This window comes from Canis aureus, chromosome 1 (assembly GCF_053574225.1).
Source record: "Canis aureus isolate CA01 chromosome 1, VMU_Caureus_v.1.0, whole genome shotgun sequence".
NCBI classification, from domain to species: Eukaryota; Metazoa; Chordata; class Mammalia; order Carnivora; family Canidae; genus Canis; species Canis aureus.
The window spans coordinates 51996279-52023771 of record NC_135611.1 but is presented as its reverse complement, the minus strand read 5'-3'; the positions used below and the strand labels follow the sequence as shown (position 1 = coordinate 52023771).

Genomic DNA, 27493 nt, shown 5'->3' with positions numbered 1-27493 from the left:
AGGCAGGCGATGGGCAAGTGGCATGAAAGAGGAAAGATCAGTCAGTGTCACTGGGGTGAAAGGGCACCATGAAGGCTGACAGACAAATTTCTAGGCAACAATCCTTCCCAGTTAACAACTTCTGTGATCCTTAAAACCATTACCATGAAATAAACATTTATTTGGGAAGAACTGGGTGTGGTATGTGTGAGTAGAAACTATAGGTTGTAACCAACACTGACAGTGTTCCTGTAGAAGTGAATATAAAGTGACTATATTTAGATTCTCAGGAAAGCAGGAAAGAAAAGCAAATTTTTAAAGCTCAGAACTTTAGAAGACATCAACAGTAAATAAGAGCCCCAAAGAATACAAAATGGGTTTTAACGAACACTTCTGAGTGCATAGTAACAAGTTATACTGCAGAGATAGGATGGGGAAAAGTAAGTTACCTGGTTGTCCCCTCACGTGCTGGGTATGAAAGGTACCATTTGTTCCAGTGGGGAAAGCAGAGGACGAGGGATACTGATAATTGGCTCTATGAACTTGCTAACTCCCCTACATGTCTCCATTTCATCAATTGTGGGAAAGTATTATTTACTGTCTAAAATGACCTAAAAGTTCCAAGATTGAAATAGAAGGGCTATAAAACATCTATCATAGAAAGTCAGCAGTGGTGACTGTTAAACTGATACCCCCACACTACTCTAAGAGAAAGTCAAAGGCTCTTACTTATAAGTTGTTCTGTCTTCTAAAGAATAGATTGGCTATGATTAAACTATGTGTCATTTGCGGAAGGACAAAAGGAACCAGGCTACCAAAAGGGATGATACCATGGTCAAGATATGTGATACAGTTCTGACATTATTCTTGAACACTAGCTCACATTTCCAATAGCCTAGATCTTCTAGCACCTCAAATTCAGTTTGTCCCAAAGATAAGTTTCCTCCATAAACTTTATATTTTCCTACATTCTCCATATTAGTAATGATACAACTAGATTCCCAGCCTCCCAAGTTCAAAATCTGTTTCTCACTTCTCACATTTCTCCTGCCACAAAGACATCTTGTTCTATTTTTGAGGTAACTCTTGAGTTTGTGTCCTCATCCCATCCTCGCCTCCTCTCCTCTAGTCCTGGGTCTCCATCCTCATCTCCACTCCTGTGGTCCTGTTTCTCCATCCTCACCTCCATTTCTGTGGTCCTCGGTCTTCAACTTCGCCTCTACTCTGCTGGGCCTAGGTCTCCATCCTTACCTCTACTCCTCTGTTTCTTGCCCCTGGAACCCATTGGAGCACTGCTATGTGCTCCTAGCAGACTCCCTTCTCTCTTTCTCTACTGCCCCAATCTTTCTTTTTACACGGCTGCTGGATTAACCTTCCTAGAGCATATTTGGTCATTTCACTGCCTGCTCAAAGAGTTCAGAATATTTCTCCACCTCTTTTCCTACAAAATAAAGTACAAACTAACCAGGCACAAAGATGACACCTGGGGTAAGTTTGAACCAAACTGAATTATCAGTTAAAAATCCAAGAATATAAGATATCATTTAGTCGTTTCACAGCTGTTTCCTCTAGAATTACTAGGAAGTTTTAAAAAATAAAATGTGGAAACTTCATTGCCTCCAGCCACAAGATGGGCATTGGGGCATGAAAACATCTCTGGGGAGCCCCCAACAGCTGGTGTAGTACAGACCGCATTATTGTTTGGTTTGAAAGTACTGATCTTACTCAACTTATGATGGGGCTATGTCCTGATAAGCCCATGTAACTTGAAAGTGTTGTAAGTTAAAAATGCATATTTAATACACCTATCCTACTGAATATCATAGCTTAGTAGCCTACTTTAAACTTGTTCAGAACACATATTAGCCCACAGTTGGGGAAAATCATCTAACACAAAGCCTGTCTTATAATGAAGTGTTGATTATCTCGTGTGACTTATTTAATACTCTACTGAAAGTGAAAAACGGAATGGTTGTATGGATACAGAATTGTGAGTGTATCAGTTGTTTATCCATGCATGGCTGACTGAGAATTGTGTCTCATTGCCACCTCCTGGCATCATGCAAGAATATTCTATCCACATATCACTAGCCCAGAAAGAGATCAAAATTCAAAACTCAAAGTTCAGTTTCTACTGAGTGCATATGGCTTTCACACCATCTTAAAGTTGAAAAATCCCAAATCAAACAATTTTAAGCTGAAGACTGTCTGTAAACACAAATGTGTTGAATAGAGATGGCTCAGCTTTAACTCAGGGAACCAATCTAAATATAACTACACAATTATGGAATTCCACTGCATGATGGTTTATTACCACAGCATTTAGACACTGCAGGCCATACCATGTTCTGAAAACAACTACAAATAGAATGCTATAATTTAGCCTAAAAGTTGTAGTAATAAGATATTCAGAAGCAAAGTGTCAAAGTACCATGGGAAGGTGAAAGGGAGAAGGGTAAAGCATCTCACAGAGTAGTAGGGGCTCTTTTTCTGGTTTTATCCCATCTAAAGCCTGTTCGGTTTTCTCAGGTAACCAGGCACTGAACCCTTCCTACTGCCCCAGCTCAGTTTAACAAAAGAGAGCTTGGGAACCTGCAGAAATGTTTTTGTGAGGATTATGGGCACTAAACGCTCTTGCAAAAAGTCTAGCAATGAAGCTAAACATGTTTAGGATTCAGAAGTGCATAGAGCTGTGTTATAGTTCAAGCACTAGTGCCTAATATACACTGAAGACCTCTGTATTACAGGAGTAAAGCAAAGCACTTCTTACATATACTAGTTTACTTAATCCTCACTCATCAAATACTTATTGAGAATGTGTGTGTGTCAATCACTGTTTTAGGAACTGGAGATAGAGAAGTGGAGAAGACAGATATGGCCTTCATCCTCTTGGGCTTATAATACAGTATGGAAGAAGACAGTGGACAAATATTGCAAGTTTGATGAATATTCCTAAGAAAGATAGGATATTTAAACAGCAAATGAAAAGGGGCATCTAGCCCAGTTGAGAGAGTAAAGGCTCTTACACATAGGGACAGAGTCAAGGGATGAGTAGCTGTTATTTAGGCGAAGAGCATTCCAGGAGAGGGAATAGCATTCTAGAGACTGTCACCTCTTAGATAAAAGAGTTCTCCTCCTACAAGGTCAACTCCAGTTCAGAGGGATCAAGTTCTACTTAGCAATGTGGGAACAAAACTCCAGATAGCATAGAAACAGTCTTCTAAATAGTTTTATCATTGTGTAGAGCCCATCAGGTAATTGCAGGAAAGATTTTTGTAGCCATAGTGGCTACTGAATACTGGATTTTCAGTTTTCCTCTTTTAGAATATCTATACCAAAGCCTGCAATATAATAGCCATATTCTAATATGCTAGTTTACCATGAATGTTACAGCTTGTCATATAGAACACATTGTTTAAGGAGTAAAGTTTTTATATATATGAGTACTAAGAACATCAAACTTTTGTTGGTTAGGTTTATGCCTATCTGTATAGATAATTGATCCCTTGGAAATAAACTAATAATCTCTCTCACCATGGATTGTAATAACAGCTATCAGGAACAATTATTTCATTTTACTGCAACCTTGATTGAATTAACATGTTCGTGATGAATGTTATTGGACTGACAATGACTGACAAGTGAAATGTGTGAACCATTACTCTTAATGGCATCTAAAATAGAACTCTGAGTCCTCCTAAATGACCAGGGAATAGCTCTAAAACCTCTGCAGTCACTGTGAAATAAAGCCAGGGTATGTACTATAAAAACCCCTTAACTTTGTCCAAGAGGGATTTTTTTTATATAGTTCCTTTCCACTTCAATTCCTCTATTTTTCTTTCTCATTCTTGAGGAATTAAGATATACCATTAAGTTGGAAGTCTTTTTGTTCTTATCATCCCAATGGAATTAAATAAAAAAGAGGGCTTTTTTCTGAAACAAAGTTCTTTTCCTTTGAAAAAGTATGTTAACAGATATAAAGAATATGATTCTGTAGTTTGAAAGAGCAGAAATGTGTTTATTCTTGTCTTGATGGGCCTGAAATCTATTGTCAAGACATAAGTGAGGACTTTGAACTCAAGATTTAAGATTTTGAAAAGGGTCTGACATGAGAAATCTACTGACATTATAGATCAGCCAGTGGAACCTTTCTATTCAGAAAATTGGATTTCTATTGTACTGCTTACTTCCTTCAAGTATAATCAACAAGATAGAGCTTCCAGATATATAGAAATTGCTGAAGAATAAGGAAAGAATAATTTAAAGTCAAAGAGGTAAAACTTATTCATCTTAGATGGTTATGTTACATGTATGATTTTTCTTAAGCATAAAATCCATTATTGCTAAATTTTTGCAAAGTGTGAACATTTTCTACTATCAGATATGATTCACACCTGGAGAATCAGAAAAAATTGAAATATTTCTACTCCTTTTAAAACTGGAAACACCAAACAAAATGCAGAAGCAAACAATAAGGTCTAAAAAATATTTTTGACATAAGCTATATTAATATCCTTGATATACAAATAGCTATCACAAACCAATAAGATTGAATTTTTCTAACGAAAAAAGTGGGCACAGAATACTGATAATAGACAAATTAATAAAACAAATAAATAATTAATATTCCAGTACGTTCAGCTTCATTAGTAATAAAAATAAACACTATAATTTTGAATATCATTTAACAAAAAGTTTTTTGAAATGTAATATTCAGTGTGGACACAGGTTTGGGAAAAGAGGCACTCTCATAGATACTATATTATAAACCCTCACCACCTTTTATAGCAATATAGTAGTCCTCTCCTTATCCATGGGGATATGTTCTAAGACCCTCGGGATATGTTCCAAGACCCCAGGTAAATGCTTGTAATAGCAGATAGTATCAAAGCTCACATATGTCATGTTTTTTTCTATACATACCTTTTTATCATAAGGTTTAATTTATAAGTTAGGTATAATAAGAGATTAATAATTATAACTAATAGAACAATTATAGCAATATGCTATAATAAAAGCTATGTGGATATGGTCTCTCTCCTTCTCTAAATATCTTATTGTACTATATTCACCCTTCTTCTTGTAGTGATGTGAGATAACAAAATGCCTATGTGATGAAATAAAGTGAGAGGAATGATGTAGGAATTGTGAAACACTACAGCGTTAGGCTACTATTGACCTTCTGACATATGTGAGAAGGAGGATCATCTGCTTCTGGATTGCAGTTTACTACTGGAAACTGAGACCATGGAAAGCAAAACCATGGATAAAAGGGTGTGTGTTTATAGTATTTGACCCAGCAATTCCACTTCTGGGCATTTAGTCTAAGGAGGTACACACCTATGCAGAAAAAGTCATAGGGAAGGATGTGATAGTTAATATTTATAATTAGAAACAATCTAAATGCTCCAAAAACAAAAGTAAAATCAGGTATACCTATATAATGGAAAATCACAAAGTTACCAAAGTTATCTAATAGAAAAATATTTTTTTTAATAGGAAAATGTTGACAAGACACAAATGAGAAAAAAGTAGGTTATAAAAGCTATGATCACACTTTGTAGAATAGAACATAAACAGAGAAATCTATATACTCAGCCACTATCATTAGACTATGTTTTCCATAGGCATTTGTAAACTAAGGATTTTATTCCATTAAAAAATAATTTTTTATATACTGCTTAAAAATTTTTCAGCATACTTTGCATATTTACCTAAAAATATTATCCATCATGATCATGATTTTGTATATTTTAATTTAGTGGAATGTAGAGCTCTCTCATTCATTCTCAGTATTTTCTTGGTTATTCCTAACCATTTATATCTTGAGACAAACTTTAAAATAATTTGGTGAGGTTAAAAAATATGCTGGAGACCAACAAAAATTTCAATAAATTTAGAGAATATTTTGGGGGAAAATTTACATCTTTACTATTGAATCTTTCCATTAGAAACTTATATCTCTTCAATTTTCCTTGTCATCTTTAAGCTCCTCAGGAAAGCTTTACAGTATTCTTCATTCAGATTCGGCATAATTTGTTAGGTTCACTTAAAAGGAATTTTATACTTTGTCACTGTTTGTCTAAGACTATTTTATCCCAACATGCATTCTAAAAATTCTTGATAACACATACACAAAAACATATCATTTTTATATATTTATTTACTGGTTAACTTGCTTATATCTCTTACTGATTCTATTGTTTTACAGTGAATTCATTTGGGTTCTATAGGTAATTATATTACCACAAACACTGACAATTGATCTTAGCTTTCTAGTATTTATTTTTGGTCACATGACAGAGGCCAGAATTTCTAATAGAAAATACAGTATTATAATGCTGAGAGTAGACATTTTAGTCTTTGAATTCTTCTCATTTATTTTTATACCTTAAATGATTATTTTTATTTTATTGTATAAAATATATAAATATTATAAAATGTCATTTGATCATTTGCAAGTCTGGCATGGCTGAATTACATTCACAATGTTGTGTAACCATCCCCCCTCTCTATTTCCAAAACTTTTCCATGACCCAAAACAGAAACTCTACAACTATTCTGCAGAAACTCCCCATCCCTGGTAACCTCTCATCTACTTGCTATCTCTAGGAATTTGCCTATTATAGCTGTCTTAATGTATCATAAGTATTTTTTTTTAATTAAAATATTTTAGAATATTTAATATTGTTTGGCCTCACATATTAGTTGAATTTGATTGAAATGAACATAAATTTTGCTGGTCGAGGGGTGCTAATCATGTAATCCATTAATTTACAGAGTATAATGAATTTACAATGTTTTCAAACTAAATACAGGTTCAAAATTGTAGAAATTTTTCTTTTCCCAAACAGAATTCAATTACTAAATAAATGTGATATGGCTGAGTTCTCATATTCTTGGGCAATTAGAGCATTAGAGACTCAACTCAGCTATTATGGGCATCTAGGAAACCAATAATAAAGGCTACAATTTTGTCTTTAATTCATTGTTTTCCAGTAAGTGTTGTGTTAAAAAATATTAATTTTTCTCTCATCCCATAAAGAAACCATCTTGATACAAAATTCAGATATTCTATTAAAGCTTTGTCATTAAAAGTAGTTAATTTTTTCACTTCTTCAACTGACAAGAACATATTTTGACTTTAGGACCATAGAACACAGTTCAGTTTTTGGTGAGAGTGTTTGGCTTTTCTTTCCCTTAAATACTTATTTTTAAAGACAGATACATAATTAATAATTTTTTTAAGGGATGCCTGGGTGGCTCAGTCGATTAACTGTCTGCATTTGGCTCAGGTCCTGATCCTGCGGTCCTGGGATCGAGCCCCGCATTGGGCTCCCTGTTCAGCAGGGAGTCTGCTTCTCCTTCTCTCTCTGCCCCTCTGCTCCTGCTTGTGTTTTTTTTCTCTTTCAAATAAATAAATAAAAATCTTAAAAAACTAATTATTTAAAGAAATGAAAGCATTCATCATCAAAATGGTCTCAACCATAGAGTCCTGAGCGTGATCTATGTGATATTCACAACTTTGTAGCTATAGAGGAACCTGAATAATGATGCAATTCCACATGCTCCTCACTCTTGCTGCAGCCAAGTTTGGGCCTGTGCTAGCTTCCACACAACCTGAATAGCTCTAACAGTACCTTTGTCAGAAAGCAATGCCGGGTTTGTCTCTTTTCCCCTTGCTCCCCTATCCCTAGACTGCCCTTTGTCTGAGTTCTGCACACAGGAGTGGGCCACAGATGATCTGCAGCTGGCCAGCCCTGACACCATTGCTGAATGGGATCCAAATCAATGTGCTGTGACAAGCAGGATTCTTGATTCTTCTAAGAATCACTGTTAACTTTTCTTCTGGTGGAGGAAAGGTCTCTAATTTTCCTGCAGCTTTAAGATAGTGGAAGTAGTAGACTACGAAGAAGGCTATCACATACATAGGCTTTTCACACACTAGGAGGGTGAGAGCTGCAGTGCTAAACAGCAGGTGGATAAACATACCCATTTTCAAGAAGAAGCTCCCCTTTCCAGCTCAAAGCAGGAGCTTGAAGAACTACACGCTGCTAAGTTTGGCATTAATATTTGGTATAATTCTGGAATTTATTATTTAAGCAGGTTATTGGAGAACTCCCAAGAAAATAGCAGTGATCACTATCAGCCAGGGTGAGTTCTCTGAAATGTCAGGCCAAGCTTACTTCATGTATTCTGATAAGTCTACTCATAAAGGAGATCATAAACAGACCACATCAGCGAGGCATCTGGCAAGACCTCCCTTGTAGTCAAGGTATGGAAATGGTTGAAGAGTTAGGCTTTTTTTCCCTTCTTTTTTCTTTTCTGTGTGAACAATTGAATCCAAGTGATATGTCCTGATGATTTGGTCCTACTGCAATATCACCAAGGTCTATACTTGACCTAATCCATTTTCCATCTAACTTTTTTACTGTAACTTTGATGAGAGTTACAGAATCCAAATCTACTAATTATTCAATGACCCAAAGTTAGGAAGTCTGCAGATATTGACCATGAAGGAACAGCAAGAAGGTAAAAATGATAATTTCCCTGACTAGAACTCAACCCCCTCATGCAGAAGGATTAAGATTGCCAGATAAAGTTCTAGTCTTGGCAACTAAAAACTGTTGCCCTAATCAAGACCTGGAATAATGATGATGATGATGGTAACATTTATTACACTTAGACTGTGTGCCCTGCTGAGGGCTTGAAACGTATTTAGCTCATTTAAGCACTGAAATAACCCATAAATTGAGTGCCATTCTTCTGCCAATATTATAAACTGAGTCTCAAAGTGGTTAACTTGTCTGAGAACTGGTAAGTGGTAGACTTAGGAAAATTGATGAACTTTGTTTATTTGATAATGGGAAAAGGACACCTAATACCTGTTAAATTCAGTTTGAAAATGTAATATTATTATTTTTAGCTCTTTATCCCTTTGATTCAACTGTGCTGTTTTGACATGGACAGCTGTATGCTCCATTCCCATCAGCTCTGGTACCTCCCATTTTTGTTTTGCATCTCTCTGACTCATTTTCTCTATTCAGACAGAGTTGGGCCTGATTTCAACTCCTCATCACAGGTCCAGAAGGAGCCTTTCCTCTGGTAAGTGACCAACCAGCTAACTATTCAAATATTTCTGGGGTTGGCTAACACCTGCCAGAGATTACTATCATCCCACATCTATTAACACATTACTTCTGTACAGGAAATAACTTCTAGAGTGACACTAGTTTTATATTATGTCTTTTTAAATGGGGAATTAAGGGTGGTGAGGTAACTGATAGATAAAGTGTGAAAGAAATGGATAGAGAGGAAGGAAGGAAGGAAGGAAGGAAGGAAGGAAGGAAGGAAGGAAGGAAGGAAGAACAGCAATCATCAAATAGTTGGATTTTATAATCCCACGTGACTATGATTACTCATATTCAATACAACACCTACCATTTGTTAAGAGCCTGCTTCTTACCTGGCCTGGGCATTTCCACACATGTGATCACATAACAATGATCACAACTCTCTAAGAGATGTATCAACTTCCTTATTTTGGAGATGCAGACTCATCTCCTGAGCTCAAAGAGTTGGACTAATTTGCACAACATGGTAGAGCCAGCAATAGAAATAAGGGTCAGGCCCATGGCCTTTCCAGTGGTCATACTAATTCTCAAAAAGGACAGAGAGACGTGGTCTTTAGCATCAGCTACTGAAAGTTCATAGTGGACATGACTTCCTCATAATGTGGATGTTTTAAGTTATGAAACCAGATTCTGTTTCCCTAAATAGCTATGGATTCTCATTTTGGAATCCGAATTGCTCAGCATAGGGTAGGTTTGCTGCAGCAATAGATTAGCCCTAAAATCTCTTTGGCTTCACACAGAAAAGGACCGTTTTACACTCATGGAAGATGTTCAATTCAGGTTAATGCAGGGCAAGGAGAAGTGCAGTGGCTCTGAAAAGCTTAGTTTGAAGGAAACACGCACCTCTTCCATTCACAGCCCATTGACAGAGTTAGTTCCATAGTTTCAAATAACTGCATAACAGAAATGCTGGGGGGCTGTTAGATATCTGGTGCTTAGTAAATGTCTCTGACACAGAATTCATGTCATTTGGGGGAAACTAATTCTTTTTTCCCCTAACCTGTACTATGGGCAGGTTGCATGGCCTAGGTTAATCTGGTCAGTGTGTTCAAGACTGGGCATGTCTATATAGATGATATAATCACAGCAAACTTTTGACTTTGAATTTTTCTGGAAATTCAGGGACAATGACACTTTCTTTTTCTTGTAGGTATATGTAGTCCCTGGATCTACTTGGAACATCCAAAGGCCAAGAAAAGAGCGAGCTTTAAGATGATCTTGCATAAAACAAATCAGAGAGTAAAAATAGTGAGCCACCATATTAAACCATGATTGAAATGAGACCCATCTCTGGATTGTTCAGTTATGTGAGTTATCAAGCAAACCTGACTGACAGTTTGAATCCTTTTTTTTTTTTGCATTTTATAACCAAAATAATCCTAATACACCTCATTTCTGTATTTTCAGAAGATATTAGACATTTTGTTCTTAACATAAGTACTTTTAAATAGTTTTATAGCTTTAAAAATAATTTACCTGGAAAATTTTAAGGTATATAAGTAAAATTATTAGATTATAAAGAGTAATGCATTTCAGTTGCACTTGCTCCTTTCTAATTAAATAGAATTCTCAAACCATTTTTTTGTATTGTGATATGGATTCTCATGCTTTACCCTTACTTGGTATATTTTTTTCCATTGAGTATTCTTTAACAAGACTATTTTGCTTTTTAAAATGTTATTGCTGCTTAAATGTTAAGTTGCTTTAGCTGTGTCTGTGCATGTTTATCCTTTATAGCTGGGTGACCTCAACTCATTAGAGCTCTCCTAATGAGGCCACTGTCTTATGTGCTGTATATTTGTAGATCAGTGATATTTTTGTAATTCTTTAGCAGCTGGAGTCAACTTGCCTCCTAGTAGACCATCTCACAAATGTATGTTACTGGTTATAAACAGAAAGAATCACATGAGAGAATGTATGGTGAATAAACAAAAAATTACTCTCACCACTTTGATAATTTCTCTAGTAGAGGAAAATATATGTCATTATACTCTTTATTTGCTATTTCATATTAGGGATTCTTACAAAAATAGTTTTCGTATAATATATATTATAGTGGCAAGCCCAAATGGCCACTTCACACTTTTGATTATGACACCTATACAAATTTTAGTATGGATGGCAGTTATGCACCTGATCAAATTAATTTTGCAAGCCATTTTGATGCATTGACGATGCATTAGCAAGCACATTAGATGTTGTTGGGAATATATTACTTTCTAACATTATGTTTTAAATGACACAAGAAAGGAAGATATAAAATTTTGTAGGGAAGGGAAGTTAGGGTAGGGAGAGGGCTGAAGTTTAGAGTAAGAAGAGAGAAGAAACAGAAGAGGCTCCACAGAATAATTCCTGAGTTGGGCTATGAAGGTCCCTTACCATTAAGGCACTGGAAGATGTGAGAGTGGGCATTCTTAAAAGAAAGCAAAGGTATAGAATACCTTAGAGGTTTGTATTCTATCTATAATAGAAGCACATTTAGTTTGGCTATAGATAACAGGCACACAAAGGGAATGCAGTTGATCTTTTTTTTATAATAAATTTATTTTTTATTGGTGTTCAATTTACCAACATACAGAATAACACCCAGTGCTCATCCCGTCAAGTGCCCCCCTCAGTGCCCGTCACCCATTCACCACCACCCCCTGCCCTCCTCCCCTTCCACCACCCCTAGTTCGTTTCCCAGAGTTAGGAGTCTCTCATGTTCTGTCTCCCTTTATGATACTTCCCACACATTTCTTCTCCCTTCCCTTCTATTCCCTTTCACTATTATTTATATTCCCCAAATGAATGAGAACATACTATGTTTGTCCTTCTCTGATTGACTTACTTCACTCAGCATAATACCCTCCAGTTCCATCCACGTTGAAGCAAATGGTGGGTATTTGTCATTTCTAATGGCTGAGGAATATTCCATTGTATACATAAACCACATCTTCTTTATCCATTCATCTTTCGATGCACACCGACGTGCCTTCCACAGTTTGGTTATTGTGGACATTGCTGCTATAAACATCGGGGTGCAGGTTTCCTGGCGTTTCATTGCATCTGAATCTTTGGGGTAAATCCCCAACAGTGCAATTGCTGGGTCGTAGGGCAGGTCTATTTTTAACTCTTTGAGGAACCTCCACACAGTTTTCTAGAGTGGCTGCACCAGTTCACATTCCCACCAACAGTGTAAGAGGGTTCCCTTTTCTCCGCATCCCCTCCAACATTTGTGGTTTCCTGCCTTGTTAATTTTCCCCATTCTCACTGGTGTGAGGTGATATCTCATTGTGGTTTTGATTTGTATTTTCCGGATGGCAAGTGATGCGGAGCATTTTCTCATGTGCATGTTGGCCATGTCTATGTCTTCCTCTGTGAGATTTCTCTTCATGTCTTTTGCCCATTTCATGATTGGATTGTTTGTTTCTTTGGTGTTGAGTTTAAGAAGTTCTTTGTAGATCTTGGAAACTAGCCCTTTATCTGATATGTCATTTGCAAATATCTTCTCCCATTCTGTAGGTTGTCTTTTAGTTTTGTTGACTGTATCCTTTGCTGTGCAAAAGCTTCTTATCTTGATGAAGTCCCAATAGTTCATTTTTGCTTTTGTTTCTTTTGCCTTCGTGGATGTATCTTGCAAGAAGTTACTGTGGCCGAGTTCAAAAAGGGTGTTGCCTGTGTTCTCCTCTAAGATTTTGATGGAATCTTTTCTCACATTTAGATCTTTCATCCATTTTGAGTTTATCTTTGTGTATGGTGAAAGAGAATGGTCTAGTTTCATTCTTCTGATGTCCAATTTTCCTAGCACCATCTATTGAAGAGACTGTCTTACTTCCAGTAGATAGTCTTTCCTCCTTTATCGAATATTAGTTGACCATGAAGTTCAGGGTCCACTTCTGGGTTCTCTATTATGTTTCATTGATCTATGTGTCTGTTTTTGTGCCAGTACCACACTGTCTTGATGACCACAGCTTTGTAGTACAACCTGAAATCTGGCATTGTGATGCCCCCAGATATGGTTTTCTTTTTTAAAATTCCCCTGGCTATTCGGGGTCTCTTCTGATTCCACACAAATCTTAAAATAATTTGTTCTAACTCTCTGAAGAAAGTCCATGGTATTTTGATAGGGATTGCATTAAACGTGTAAATTGCCCTGGGTAACATTGACATTTTCACAATATTAATTCTGCCAATCCATGAGCATGGAATATTTTTCCATTTCTTTGTGTCTTCCTCAATTTCTTTCAGAAGTGTTCTATAGTTTTCAGGGATCCTTCACCTCTTTGGTTAGGTTGATTCCTAGGTATCTTATGCTTTTGGGTGCAATTGTAAATGGGATTGACTCCTTAATTTCTCTTTCTTCAGTCTCATTGTTAGTGTATAGAAATGCCATTGATTTCTGGGCATTGATTTTGTATCCTGCCACACTGCCAAATTGCTGTATGAGTTCTAGCAATCTTGGGGTGGAGGCTTTTGGGTTTTCTATGTAGAGTATCATGTCATCGGCGAAGAGGGAGAGTTTGACTTCTTCTTTGCCAATTCGAATGCCTTTAATGTCTTTTTGTTGTCTGATTGCTGAGGCTAGAACTTCCAGTACTATGTTGAATAGCAGTGGTGAGAGTGGACATCCCTGTCTTGTTCCTGATCTTAGGGGAAAGGCTCCCAGTGCTTCCCCATTGAGAATTATATGGCTGTGGGCTTTTCGTAGATGGCTTTTAAGATGTTAAGGAATGCTCCCTCTATCCGTACACTCTGAAGGGTTTTGATCAGGAATGGATGCTGTATTTTGTCAAATGCTTTCTCTGCATCTATTGAGAGGATCATATGGTTCTTGGTTTTTTTCTTGCTGATATGATGAATCACATTGATTGTTTTACAAGTGTTGAACCAGCCTTGTGTCCCGGGGATAAATCCTACTTGGTCATGGTGAATAATTTTCTTAATGTATTGTTGGATCCTATTGGCTAGTATCTTGTTGAGAATTTTTGCATCCATGTTCATCAGGGATATTGGTCCGTAATTCTCCTTTTGGGTGGGGTCTTTGGTTTTGGAATTAAGGTGATGCTGGCCTCATAGAACGAATTTGGAAGTACTCCATCTCTTTCTATCTTTCCAAACAGCTTTAGTAGAATAGGTATGTTTTCTTCTTTAAACGTTTGATAGAATTCTCCTGGGAAGCCATCTGGCCCTGGACTTTTGTGTCTTGGGAAGTTTTTGATGACTGTTTCAATTTCCTCCCTGGTTATTGGCCTGTTCAGGTTTTCTATTTCTTCCTGTTCCAGTTTTGGTAATTTGTGGTTTTCCAGAAATACGTCCATTTCTTCTAGATTGCCTAATTTATAGGCGTATAGCTGTTCATAATATGTTTTTAATATCGTTGGTATTTCCTTGGTGTTGGTAGTGATCTCTCCTTTCTCATTCATGATTTTATTAATTTGAGTCTTCTCTTTCTTCTTTTTAATAAGGCTGACTAATGGTTTATCTATTTTATTAATTCTTTCAAAGAACCAACTCCTGGTTCTGTTGATCTGTTCCACAGTTCTTCTGGTCTCAATTTCATTGAGTTCTGCTTGAATCTTAATTAACTCTCTTCTTCTGCTGGGTGTAGAATCTATTTGTTGTTTTTGCTCTAGCTCCTTTATGTGTAAGGTTAGCTTTTGTATTTGAGTTCTTTCCAGTTTTTGAATGGATGCTTGTATTGCGATGTATTTCCCCCTTCGGACTGCTTTTGCTGCATCCCAAAGATTTTGAATGGTTGTATCTTCATTCTCATTAGTTTCCATGAATCTTTTTAATCCTTTTTAATTTCCTGGTTGACCCTTTCATCTTTTAGCAGGATGGTCCTTAACCTCCATGTGTTTGAGGTCCTTTAAACTTCTTGTTGTGATTTAGTTCTAATTTCAAGGCATTATGGTCTGAGAATATGCAGGGGACGATCCCAATCTTTTGGTATCGGTTCAGACCCGATTTGTGACCCAGTATGTGGTCTATTCTGGAGAAAGTTCCATGTACACTTGAGAAGAATGTGTATCCAGTTGAGTTTGGATGTAAAGTTCTATAGATATCTGTGAAATCCATCTGGTCCAGTGTATCATTTAAAGCTCTCGTTTCTTTGGAGATGTTGTGCTTAGAAGACCTATCGAGGGTAGAAAGAGCTAGATTGAAGTCACCAAGTATAAGTGTATTATTATCTAAGTATTTCTTCACTTTGGTTATTAATTGATTTAAATATTTGGCAGCTCCCATATTCGAGGCATATATATTGAGGATTGTTAAGTCCTCTTGTTGGATAGATCCTTTAAGTATGATATAGTGTCCCTCTTCATCTCTCACTACAGTCTTCGGGGTAAATTTTAGTTTATCTGATATAAGGATGGCTACCCCTGCTTTCTTTTGAGGACCATTTGAATGGTAAATGGTTTTCCAACTTTTTATTTTCAGGCTGTAGGTGTCCTTCTGTCTAAAATGAGTCTCTTGTAGACAGCCAATAGATGGGTCCTGCTTTTTTACCCAGTCTGAAACCCTGCGCCTTTTGATGGGGTCATTAAGCCCGTTCACATTCAGAGTTACTATTGAAAGATATGAGTTTAGTGTCATCATGATAACTATTCAGTCCTTGTTTTTGTGGATTGTTCCACTGAACTTCTTCTTAAAGGGGAATTTTAAGAGTCTCCCTTAAAATTTCTTGCAGAGCTGGTTTGGAGGTCACATATTCTTTCAGTTCCTGCCTGTCTTGGAAGCTCTTTATCTCTCCTTCCATTTTGAATGAGAGCCTTGCTGGATAAAGTATTCTTGGTTGCATGTTCTTCTCATTTAGGACCCTGAATATATCCTGCCAGCCCTTTCTGGCCTGCCAGGTCTCTGTGGAGAGGTCTGCTGTTACCCTAATACTCCTCCCCATAAAAGTCAGGGATTTCTTGTCTCTTGCTGCTTTAAGGATCTTCTCTTTATCTTTGGAATTTGCAAGCTTAACCATTAAATGTCGAGGTGTTGTATGGTTTTTTATTTTAGGGGGGTATTTCTCTATTTCCTGGATCTGAATGCCTGTTTCCCTTCCCAGATTAGGAAAGTTTTCAGCTAGGATTTGTTCTAATACATATTCTGGCCCTCTGGCCCTTTTCGGCACCCTCGGGAACCCCAATTAAACATAGGTTTTTCTTCCTCAGGCTGTCGTTTATTTCCCTTAATCTATCTTCATGGTCTTTTAATTGTTTGTCTGTTTTTTCCTCAGTTTCCCTCTTTGCCATGAACTTGTCTTCTGTGTCACTCACTCCTTCCACCTCGTTAACCCTCGTCTTTAGGACTTCTAGTTTGGATTGCATCTCATTCAATTGATTTTTAATTTCTGCCTGATTAGATCTAAATTCTGCAGTCATGAAGTCTCTTGAGTTCTTTATGCTTTTTTCTAGAGTCACCAGTAGCTGTATAATAGTGCTTCTGAATTGGCTTTCTGACATTGAATTGTAATCCAGATTTTGCAACTCTGTGGGAGAGAGGACTGTTTCTGATTCTTTCTTTTGAGGTAAGGTTTTCCTTCTAGTCATTTTGCTCAGTGCAGAGTGGCCAAAAACAAGTTGTATTGGGAAAAGGAGAAAGAGGAGAGAAAGAAGAAAAGAAAAAAAGAAAAAAGGAAGAAAAAAAAAAGAAGAAAAAGAGAAAGAAAAAGAAAGAAAGAAAAAAAAAAGGTGGAGGAAGCAATCAGAAATCAAAAAAAAAAAAAAAAAAAACACGGGGGAGTATCTTCTGTTTCTGTATACTTAAAGTCCCTTGACTTCCCCTGGAACTTGTCCTTCTAGCTGGTCTTCTGGGGGAGGGGCCTGTTGTGCTGATTTTCAGGTGTTAGCACTTGGGGGAGCTACTCAGCCCCCTGCCTGGTGCAGGGCTCAGTGGGGGTTGTTCACCCCGTGATGCCCCAGGAGGTACAACCGCAGTGGCGGGGCCAGCTCTGGAGCCCTGGATTCAGCCCCCACAGTAACTCCGGAGCTCTCCGTCTGCAGGGCCTGGAGGCTCTGGGCGGGGCCGCTGATCTGCTCAGCTGGGGCAGGAGCGTCCTTGCTGTCCTGGGCCCTCCCGGCCTCTGCCTGTCCCGGGGGGAGGCCAGATCCTGGGCTGTGTCCCGGCGCCCTGTGCTCCGGGGCCTGCGCTGGTGGATTCGCGCTCCCGCCCCGCAGCCCCCTCCGCGGAGCCGCCCCCGAGCCCCCCCAGAGCTGCTCCGGGTCCCGCCGTGCGCGCTGCAGCCCTTAGGGAGCTCGGCGCACTCTCCCGGGGCGCAGGTGTCCGTCAGTGTCCCCGGGAGCCCGAGGGCATCCCCGCCCTCCTGGGTCCTGCTCCAACTCCCTGCGAGCCCCTTTCCGCCCGGGAAGGTCGGTGCAGCTCCTGCTCCTCCGGGACGGGGCTCTCCTGTCCTGGGGACACTCGCCCCGGCCTCAGCCCGGCTCCTCGCGGGGCCCCTCCCCCTTGGAGGCCTTTTGTTCCTTTATTTCTTTTTTCCCGTCTTCCTACCTTGATAGAAGCGCGAACTCTTCTCACTGTAGCATTCCAGCTGGTCTCTCTTTAAATCTCAGGCCGAATTCGTAGATTTTCAGGATGATTTGAAGGTTATCTAGGTAATTTGGTGGGGACAGGTGATTTGGGGACCCTACTCTTCCACCATCTTGCCCCTCCTCCAGCCCTTGTCCCTCCTCCAGCCGCAGTTGATCTTTAAACAATACAAACTGCAAGGGCAGATTTTTTTCAATAAATATAGTACTATAAAAATATTTTCTCTTCTTTGTTATTTTATTAATAACATTTTCCCTAGCTTAATTTATTATAAAGATACAGTATATAATCCATATAGCATACAAAATATGTGTTAATCAAATATTTATGCTATTAGTAAGTCTTCCAATCAACAATAGACTGCTAATAATTAAGGTTTGAAGGAGTCAAAAGTTATACATGATTTTCAACTGTGAAGGGGGTTAGTGCCTCTAAATTCTGCATTGTTCAAGAGTCAACTGTAATAGAAATAAGGTCAAAAACAATTTGCCACCAGATATTTAAAGGGGATCCTTGAAGGTCATGCCAAAGAATTAAAAGTAAGCTGAAAGTAGAAGGAAGTCTGTCCTTGAAAGATGGAAGTGTACCAGGTAAGATTTGTGAGTTGAATGATTTGTACCTCTAAGAGTACAAATGTACTCTTAGGCTAATGTGTGTGGCCTTGGGCACAAGATAGTAGCAGGAATACTGGCTTGACATGTAAAAGGTGGGACTTTGGCCTGGCACAAAGTCCAGTCTATTTTGGTCTGGTAGAAAATTAGCAGGGGAGGTGAGGATCCTGGAAGAAACAGACCCACAGAGCAGGTAAACTAAAAACATCCATGAAAACCTAGCTTTAGGTAACCTCTAAGGATTATACACATGGGAGAGACCCCAGCATGCCCAGAAGATAAGCCAAAGCTGGGAGATGGAAGAACTTTGGTTTCTAACCACCACAGGGAGACAAAGTTTGAAGTTCATGTTTAACAGGTTAACTGTCAGAATTATTCCTCAAAAGAATATAACAGGACCCAGAGACTTTAAAATGTCTTATTCATAATGTCCATGATATGACTATACTTTCTGGCCCTGCTGAGTTTGGGTGGGTCCTGGACTAGATCTGGCCAATGTATAGTAATAAAATATATTACTTCCAGGATGGAGCACTTCATCACCAGAAAGACATCTTTTGGGCTCTTGTTTTCTCTGGTGCTGTCAGCAGTGACATCTATCAGGCTGGCCCCTAAGCAACTGCTGTGAACAATCCCCCTGCCAACCTGCAACAGGCACTTAGCACATGTGAGAAACAGATCTTCATTCTAAGTCACTTACTTACTGTTATAAGCTTTTGATTTTGGAGATTGGTTGTTATTTCAGCACAACCTAGCCTATTCTGATTGATAAAATTCCTTTTATCATATTAAGGAAAATTTTCTTCTCTTCTTAGTCTGTTTTATTTATTTTTATTTTTTATTTTTTAATATTTTTTAATTGGAGTTCAATTTGCCAACATATAGTAGAACACCCAGTGCTCATCCCGTCAAGTGCCCCTCTCGGTGCCTGTCACCGAGTCACCCCATACTCCTGCCCACCTCCCCTTCCACTACCCCTTGTTTGTTTCCCAGAGTTAGGAGTCTCTTGTTTTGTCACCCTCTCTAATTATTCCCACTCATTTTCTCTCCTTTCCCCTACAATCCCTTTCATTTTTTTTATATTCTCCATTTAAAAACACAAATAGGTGTTGGTTTTTATCTACGGCATTTGCCATCATTTGAAATGATCATGTGATTTTTACCCTTTAATACACTAACATAACTTGCATTAATATATTTTTCTAATGTTTAGCCACTTTATGTTCCTGTAATAAAACCAACTTTGTCATGAGATACTATAATTTTTATATATTGATGGATTCAGTTCTCTAATAATTTTGTTTAGAAATTTTTTCATTGATGTTCATGAATGAGATCATCCTAGAAAATTTCTTCTTGTAATGTCTCATACTGAACTTGTTGCTATCTAGGCTATGCTAGCTTCATAAAATGAGTTGGCATGTATATTCTGTTTTTATGATCTGAGAATATGTGTACAATATTTGCATTATTTTTTTCTTTAAGTGTTTGGCATAACTAACCAGTAAGGCTATGTGAACCTTGTGTTCTTTGTATGGAGGATTTTTAATTATGGATTTAATTTACTCATTTGTTATATTATTATCTGTATCTTAACTTTTTTTCTGGTGTCAGTTTTGATAATTAATACTTTATAAAAATTTCACCATTTCCTTGAAATTTCAAAGTTTTAGAGATACAGCTGTTCATAATATCTTATCAAGATATCTTCAGGGTTTATAGGGTCTGTATGACATTTCCTTTTTCATTTATGAAATTGGTAATTTCTTCCTTTTCTCATTTTTTATATAAGCTTTGCAAAGTACTTATAATTATTATTTTAAGAAATCAATGTTTGCTTTTTTATTCCCTCAGTTGCATGATTATTTTCTATCTTAATTTTATTATGATATTGCAATAATTTATTCTTCTTTTAACTTTCCTTTGCTTTTTTTCCCTGTAACTTACTGAGATAGGTACCTGTTATTATTCCTCTTTTTCCTTTTCTGAAACTATGTTTTAGGCTCGATATTTCTTTATAATACTGTTGAACCATGTCAAACGTGGTGAATATTTTCAGTGATGTTTGTAATATTCTATGCAATATTCTTATAATATGCATAATATGTAATAATATGCAATATTATTAATATGCATATATTAATATGTATTCTATGCAATATTCTTATATATTTTAATATGTTATTTTTATGTAATATTTTCATGTTATTTTTATGTAATATTTTCATTTTTGTGAAACTAAATACTTCATAGTTTCATTATAATTTCTCATTTGATCCACAAAATATTTAGAAGTATATTCTTAATTTCAAAACATATGGGAATGTTTTAATTATTGTTTCAAGAATTGATTTCTAGTATAAAACATATATTGATTTCATTTTACATTTTATGATTTTCATCCTTTGATATTTTTTATATCCTCTGATATTTTTTGAGGCTTATTTGATGGCCTAGGATGTGGCTACTTTTTATAAATATTCTATGTATGCTTTTAAAAAAAGTCATTTGCAGCAGTAGATGCAGCACTGAATTTTGGTAAAGATTAGAAGAAGCTCAGATGTGGTTCAAATTCTGACTCTACCATTTGATAACTAAATGCCACTCAGGCGTCCCAATTAATTAATTTGTAATTAACAAAATAATCAATGAAAATTTGCGAAGATGATGTTAAGGAAATTTCCCAGGGAGTAGAACTAAGCAGAATCAGGAGATCTGAGCAAAAATGTAAAGAAATTAGAGAATCAATCCACAAGATAATTATATATATATATATATATATATATATATATATAGTTTTATACAAATAATTTATAATTTAATATTCATATATACTAATTTTATGATATTTATTTATTTATATGTATGCAGGAATTATAGACAGAGATACAGAGACTCAACCCACAGAGTACTTTTATATATATATACTTTATATATGATAAATATTATATATAATAATCTTATATATATTATTTTTATATATAGATGCAAGAATTATAGACAGTGAAGTAAAATAGAGGGAGAACAGTATTCCAGGATAATTAACAAATGGTTTCTAGTGTTGAAGTCCTATGTCTTTAAGTGGAAACTTCTCAGGATAATAGCCCCATCAAAGTATATTGATATGAAATTTCACATCATCAGAAATAAAGAGAATATCCAGAAAGATTTCTGAGGTTGGGAGAAACAGGCCAAAGACAAATGGCCGAAAACTCCAGTGGTGTCAAGGTGTTCAAAGGAAGGTTAGAAGGCCTTGTGTCCTACTGGGAGACAATAGAGACAAGGCCTCAAAATTCAAAATGAACCTTATTTTCAACACAGCCACAATAATAATCAAGTGTAAAGGAAGTGTTTCCAGACAAGCCAGGACTAAAACTAGACCTCTCATGTACTTACAGGAAACTGCTGGGAAACATGGACTATAAAAATGATGAGGAAAACAAGACACACAGCTCAGGAAAAAGACTGACAGTAACCCTGAGAGAGAGGATAACAACAGTGTTGTGTCACCAGGACCAGATTAGAACACAAAGATGGAGAGTAGAAGAACCCAATTCCCAAGAAAAAGATAGAAAATTGATGGGTCACCTGATATTCTGAGCATTTGGAAAGTAACATTCATTTGCTAGATCTTGGAATATTTCAACACAGAGAGTAAGTATATATAAGTCAAGCAAACTAAATGAGAAACAATTATTAATGTTGAGCAAGACAAGTTGTTCAAGGAAAGAAATGTGATCATAGTAGATGGGGGATTTGCAATGAATAGGACTGATGTGATCACATTCATGTAACAACTGATTATCAACCTGACCAAAATTATGATATGCTGATATTGTAGGGATGGAGGGGGGGGGAAGATAAGTGTGTGAAAAAGTTAAGTTTTTAAAAATTGAGATGTAAGTGACATATAACATCATATTAGCTTCAAGTGTGCAATGTAATGATTTGGTGTTTGTATAAATTGCAAAATGATAACCACAATAAGCCTAGTTAACATCTGTTACCACATATAGTTACAAAAAGTTTTTTCTTGAGATGAGTGCTTTAAATATCTACTGTCTTAGCTAGTTTTAAATATCAACACGGTATTATTAACTATACTAAACATGATACACACTACACTCCTGTGACTTATTTTATATATTTATATTTATTTATTTTATATATTTATTTTATAACCAGAAGTGTGTACCTTTTGACCACCATCACCCATTTCCCACTCCCAACACCTGACCTCTGGCAACCACCAATCTGTTCTCTGTATCTATGAACATGTTTTTTGTTTTGTTTTGTTTTTAGTTTCTTGAAATTCCACATATGAGATCATATAGTATTTGTATTTTCCTGACTTATTTCACTTAGCATAATGCCCTTGAGGTCCATCCATGTTGTCAAAAATGATAAGATTCCCACATTTTTATGGCTAATATTCCATCATATATAAACCACAGTTTCTTTGTCCATTCATTCATCAATGGACACTTAGGTTATTTCCATATCTGCTCATCATAAATAATGTTGCAGTAAACTTGAGGGCACACAGATCATTAGTGTTTTTGTTTTCTTCAGATAAATTTACAGAAGTGGAATTGCTAGATCCTATGTTAGTTCTCTTTTATATTTGAGGAAATTCCATACTGTTTTCCATAGTGGCTGCACCAATTTACATTCCCTCTAACACTGCATGAGGGCTCCTTTCTCTCCACATCTTTGCCAACAAGTTATTTCTTGTCTTTTTGATAACAACCATTCTAACATGTGTGAGGTGATATCTCATTGTGGTTTTGATTTGCATTTTCCTGACAGTGATGTCAAGCATGTTTTCATGTGCCTGTTGGCCATCTGTATATCTTCTTTGGAAAAATGTCTATTCAAATCCTCGGCTCAGTTTTTAAATTGGATCTTTTTCATTGAGTTGTAGGGTTCTTTTATATTTTGGGTATTAACCTCTTATCAGATACATGACTTGCAAATATTTTCTCCCTTCAGTAGGGTGCTTTTTCATTTTGTTAATGGTTTCCTGTGCTGAGCAGAAGCTTTTTATTTTTATTTTATTTTTTTTCTTTTAAGATTTTTAAAAAATGTATTTATTCATGAGAGATGCAGAGAGAGACAGAGACAGAGACAGAGAGACAGAGAGAGAGAGAGAAAGAGAACAGAGACATAGGCAGAGGGAGAAGCAGGCTCCATGCAGGGAGCCCGATGTGGGACTCGATCCTGGGACCATGGGATCACACCCTGAGCCAAAGGTAGATGCTCAACCGCTGAGCCACTCAGGCATCCCAAGCAGCTTTTTAGTTTGATGTGGTCCCACTTGTTTATTTTTGCTTTTGTCGTGAGAGCTAAATTCTGATCGTTACTTGGTAACTGGCAGTCTCCACCAAAACCATATGGTTGGGGACAATCAGACAGTGGGAACAATCTTTCAAAGAAGTTCCCAAACCAAGACTTTTATCTTGTTATTAGTGATCATTTCTCCCATTTATCGGTAATCATAACAAATTATTTGGGTTTCTTTTTGTCATCTTATTGTTTTTTTCCCCTTTGAATTCTACTTTGGCTTTTTAAAATTTTAAGTTATTGCCTTAATTTTTAATTTTTCTTTCCCCAGTACTTCATATAATAAACATGCATTTTAACTCACTTGTGGTTACTTTTAAGGCCTAAAAGCTTAATGTACATTTTTCTAATTATTCACAGCATGAATGAAGCAACATCTCTTGATACGCCTAAATATAAGATGGAGGATCATCATTCACCTGTTTCTACCAGCTCATTCCTTATCTTGTTCTGATTCCCAGAATCTTGCGGGAGGATCTGGGATGTCAAGTGTCATCATGCCCCTGGTCAGCTTTGCCTTGAACTTGCAGCAGCAGCAGCAGCAGCAGCAGCAACTGGAGGCTTGTTAGAAATCCAGTTCTCAGACTCATCTCACAGATGCTGTGTGGGACCTGCATTTCACCGAGTGATTCATATGCACTTGCAAGTGATTCATATGCACGCTGAAGTGTGGGACATGGTGCTCTAGAGGCAGGCTGTCCACTTGGATTGATAAAGGTTGTAGATCTTGGAGCTGAAGGTCAGGAAGTGGAGGAAGGACCAGCATTATATTGTCTCAGGGTCAAGAGGTTTACTCTTCTTCCAGAGGCAAAAAAACAAAAAAACAAAAAAACAAAACCAACAACAAAAAAACACTACCTTAAGTAGCTGTTTGCTGTTTTTAAACATGATGCTGTGGTTTTCTGAGAACCAAGGCTCATATCGATTACATCTTTACCTAGAATATTTTTATTGATATGAATTGATCCTCTTTATACTTGTGAAACTTTTTTTTACATTAAATTCTACTTTCCTACAATTAAAATAACCATTCCTTTCTTCTTTTTTCTCATTTGTCCCAATATATCTTTTATTTTTAAACTATTCAAGTATTAGTTTTATATACAGAGAATTTATATTCAGTTTTTTTCCATAAACCAATTTGAAAGTTAAATTTTATAGCTGATATATTTGATTTCATGTTTTTCACCTTATTTTATGCTTTTGACACTTAGCACCTCCTTGCTGTCTCCTCAGTTTTTGTCATTTTAATATATAGGCTCTATTTTAACTACTGTGATCTTTTCCATGATTTTGAAGGCTTATACCCAATTTCCTTGAATTTTTAGACACATTACTCCAAATAATTACTTGAGATTTCATGCAGTTTTGAAACTCTTTTCCATCAACTATTTAAACTTAACTCTAGAATTAGTGGCTCTTCATGCCAACTGCTTTTCACACTATGACATCCTTACTTCGGGTCCTTTATCTACTGATAGTTGGAGCATGTTCTCAGTAACTTCTTGTATGAGAGACAGGTGGGCATTTTGCTTATGAATCTTTTTTTAAACAAATGTTCATACAGTTTATGTACACCATGCCTTTTACTCATATGAATGGGATGAAACGTATCCAAAGTGGTTCTCTTCCAATGGTCATTGTTATCTGTAATTTACTGTTGGTAAAATTCTTAACCTGAGTTACTTTTATTTCTTTGTGTGTATCTTCCCCACCTCCCATCCAAATGTTTGAAGGACTTTTAACTTTTAACCTAAATTTTCTGATAAAATGTGCCTAGGTATAAGTCTCACTTTATCCATTTTCTTTAGACTACAATGAGCCTTTTCTACCTGCAAAATAAGGGATATTTTCTATCTCAGAAAAAAATGTCTTTCAATCATCTCTGTCATTATCGTTTTTATTCCGTTTTGTTTCAATAACTGCTAGCTCCTGTTTACATCCTATCTGCTCTGTGTGATATTCTCTCTCACCTTATTTTTATAGAGTTGTCTTTTCTAAGAAAGGTTCCTATGGTGGTGGTCTCCATTTACAATTCTGTGCTGTGCCACTGATTATTCCTGATGCCTCCATGGAGATGTGAGCTCTGCTGTGGCATCCTTAGGTTCCCCTCTCTCTCACTCAGCATTGGCTTGTTTTCATTTCATGCTCCTCTCCTCTTGTAGGTTTCTGCCTCTGTGTCCTAGATGCCGTATCTTCCTATGTCCTGAAGATGTCAAACCAGTTTCTATGAGTTTCTTCTGGCTCCTGCATTAAATGTTGTTAAGGTATTCTTTTCCTCTTATTGTTCAAGATATTTCCTTCCTTGTGTGTAGCTGCTTTTTATGAATGGCCCCATGCAGTGGTGTTATTGTGATTGCTCTTGCTGCTACCGAAGACAGAGATTCCCATACCCAGAGCTTGTGGTTGCTCTTGGCGTCTCTTTGTCCTCCTGGCCATTACTGGAATCCCCTTCTGAGTTTAATATGCAGAGTTTCTAGAGGCTCCTTCCTGATATTGCTCTGCTGGATTCTGATGGATTTATGTTTTCCTAACTGGTTGCAGTAAATGGAAATCTACATCCCATAGCTCAGATTGCTAGGAGGGCTTATCTCATCCTTGCCTACAAGTTTTGCTGCTGCTCTTAGCAATCAGGGCTCCATTGTCAACCATGACTATTTTATACTGGTCTTTTTCAAAGTTTCTGACCCAGAATAACCCAAGAAGGTAGAAATCAAAAAGTGGGAGGAAAAGCAGGGCAACTGTAATTGTGTCATAAAGTAACATTAAAGGAATGAGGTATGAGATGGACACTCTTCTGGTTATTACTAGATAACCTCACTTGGGGTCATGAACCAAAGAGAGGAGGAGAAAGAAAAAATATCCTCTTATCTGTTTTCATATTAGGAAGCCTAGAGACACTGAATGTATCAATTTTTCATATGATTGTTATTAGCCTTGTAATTAGCTGAAGTCAACCTCAGATTCTAGGAGTAGATAGGCAGCTCATTCCAGTTCTTATCCTTGCAGGGAGTTTACGTATTTTGCTTTGCTGGTCTAGGTATCAGTTAGAATTCGAGAAAAACTATTCAAAACCTGCTAGCTGGTGATGGTAAGGTTAAGTTTTGCCCTTGGAGAGAGTCAAAATTATAATAATAGTACAGCTTGATATCAGGTACACAGGCCTGCTACGTATGGGTTCTATCAGTTACATGCATCAGCCTGCTTCCAGATCAATTAGCTTCAATCTAGAGTTTATGCACAAAATATTTTTCACATTGTGTGGGAACTGTGCATTATCTTCTATAATCAGTATTCCTTCCTGAGAAAAATTTGACTTTTAGTGATGTAAGTAGATTGAGAAGCAAGCCAAGTTAGACTCAGGATCAGTATATAACAGCAGAAGCCTAGGAAGGAGAACAGTGATATGTACCAAAATACATTTTCATTGCCTTTGGAACCTTGAATTATCAAATTCATATGTAGTTAATTTTACCTGACAAAACATGTTTACTGTGTTAATAATGTTTTTACTTGTGAGTAAATTACCTCTAGTATTTTTACTTGTGAGTTTTTACTTGTGAGTAAATTACCTCTAGTATGTGTGTACTGTGAATTTTGTCCTTAGAACACAGTACTTTTCTTAACTCATTTAAATCCCTTTAAAATACAGATTAAGCAAGATCAATGCACCTGGGTCTGCAGTGCTCTATTTTGGTATGTTTGAATTGTAAACAGTATGATCAAAATATTACTTAGAAACTCTCTTTTTGCCCTTCAGTGCTTTCAAGGAGATAGGAGTGAAAAAGTCCCGAGAAGACAGTGTTCCTAACAAAAGCGGATTCTTTTAAAGAAAAGAACAGACTTCTGGGTGTTGTTGCTCTTCTGCTGGGTTCAAGGGGCAAAGGATCATGTATTCTAAAC

The 27493-nt window shown here is 36.9% G+C and overlaps 1 protein-coding gene and 1 long non-coding RNA gene across 5 annotated transcripts in view; one reads left to right on the top strand and one right to left on the bottom strand.

Moving 5' to 3' along the window:
* PACRG (parkin coregulated) overlaps positions 1 to 27493 on the bottom strand; it is a 516787-nt gene that overhangs the window by 201437 nt on the left and 287857 nt on the right. The window lies entirely within an intron of this gene.
* On the top strand, positions 5166 to 10441 carry LOC144284842 (uncharacterized). Its single transcript, XR_013353275.1, has 3 exons — positions 5166 to 5253; positions 9027 to 9084; positions 10264 to 10441. It is a non-coding gene; the product is annotated as an uncharacterized LOC144284842 (long non-coding RNA).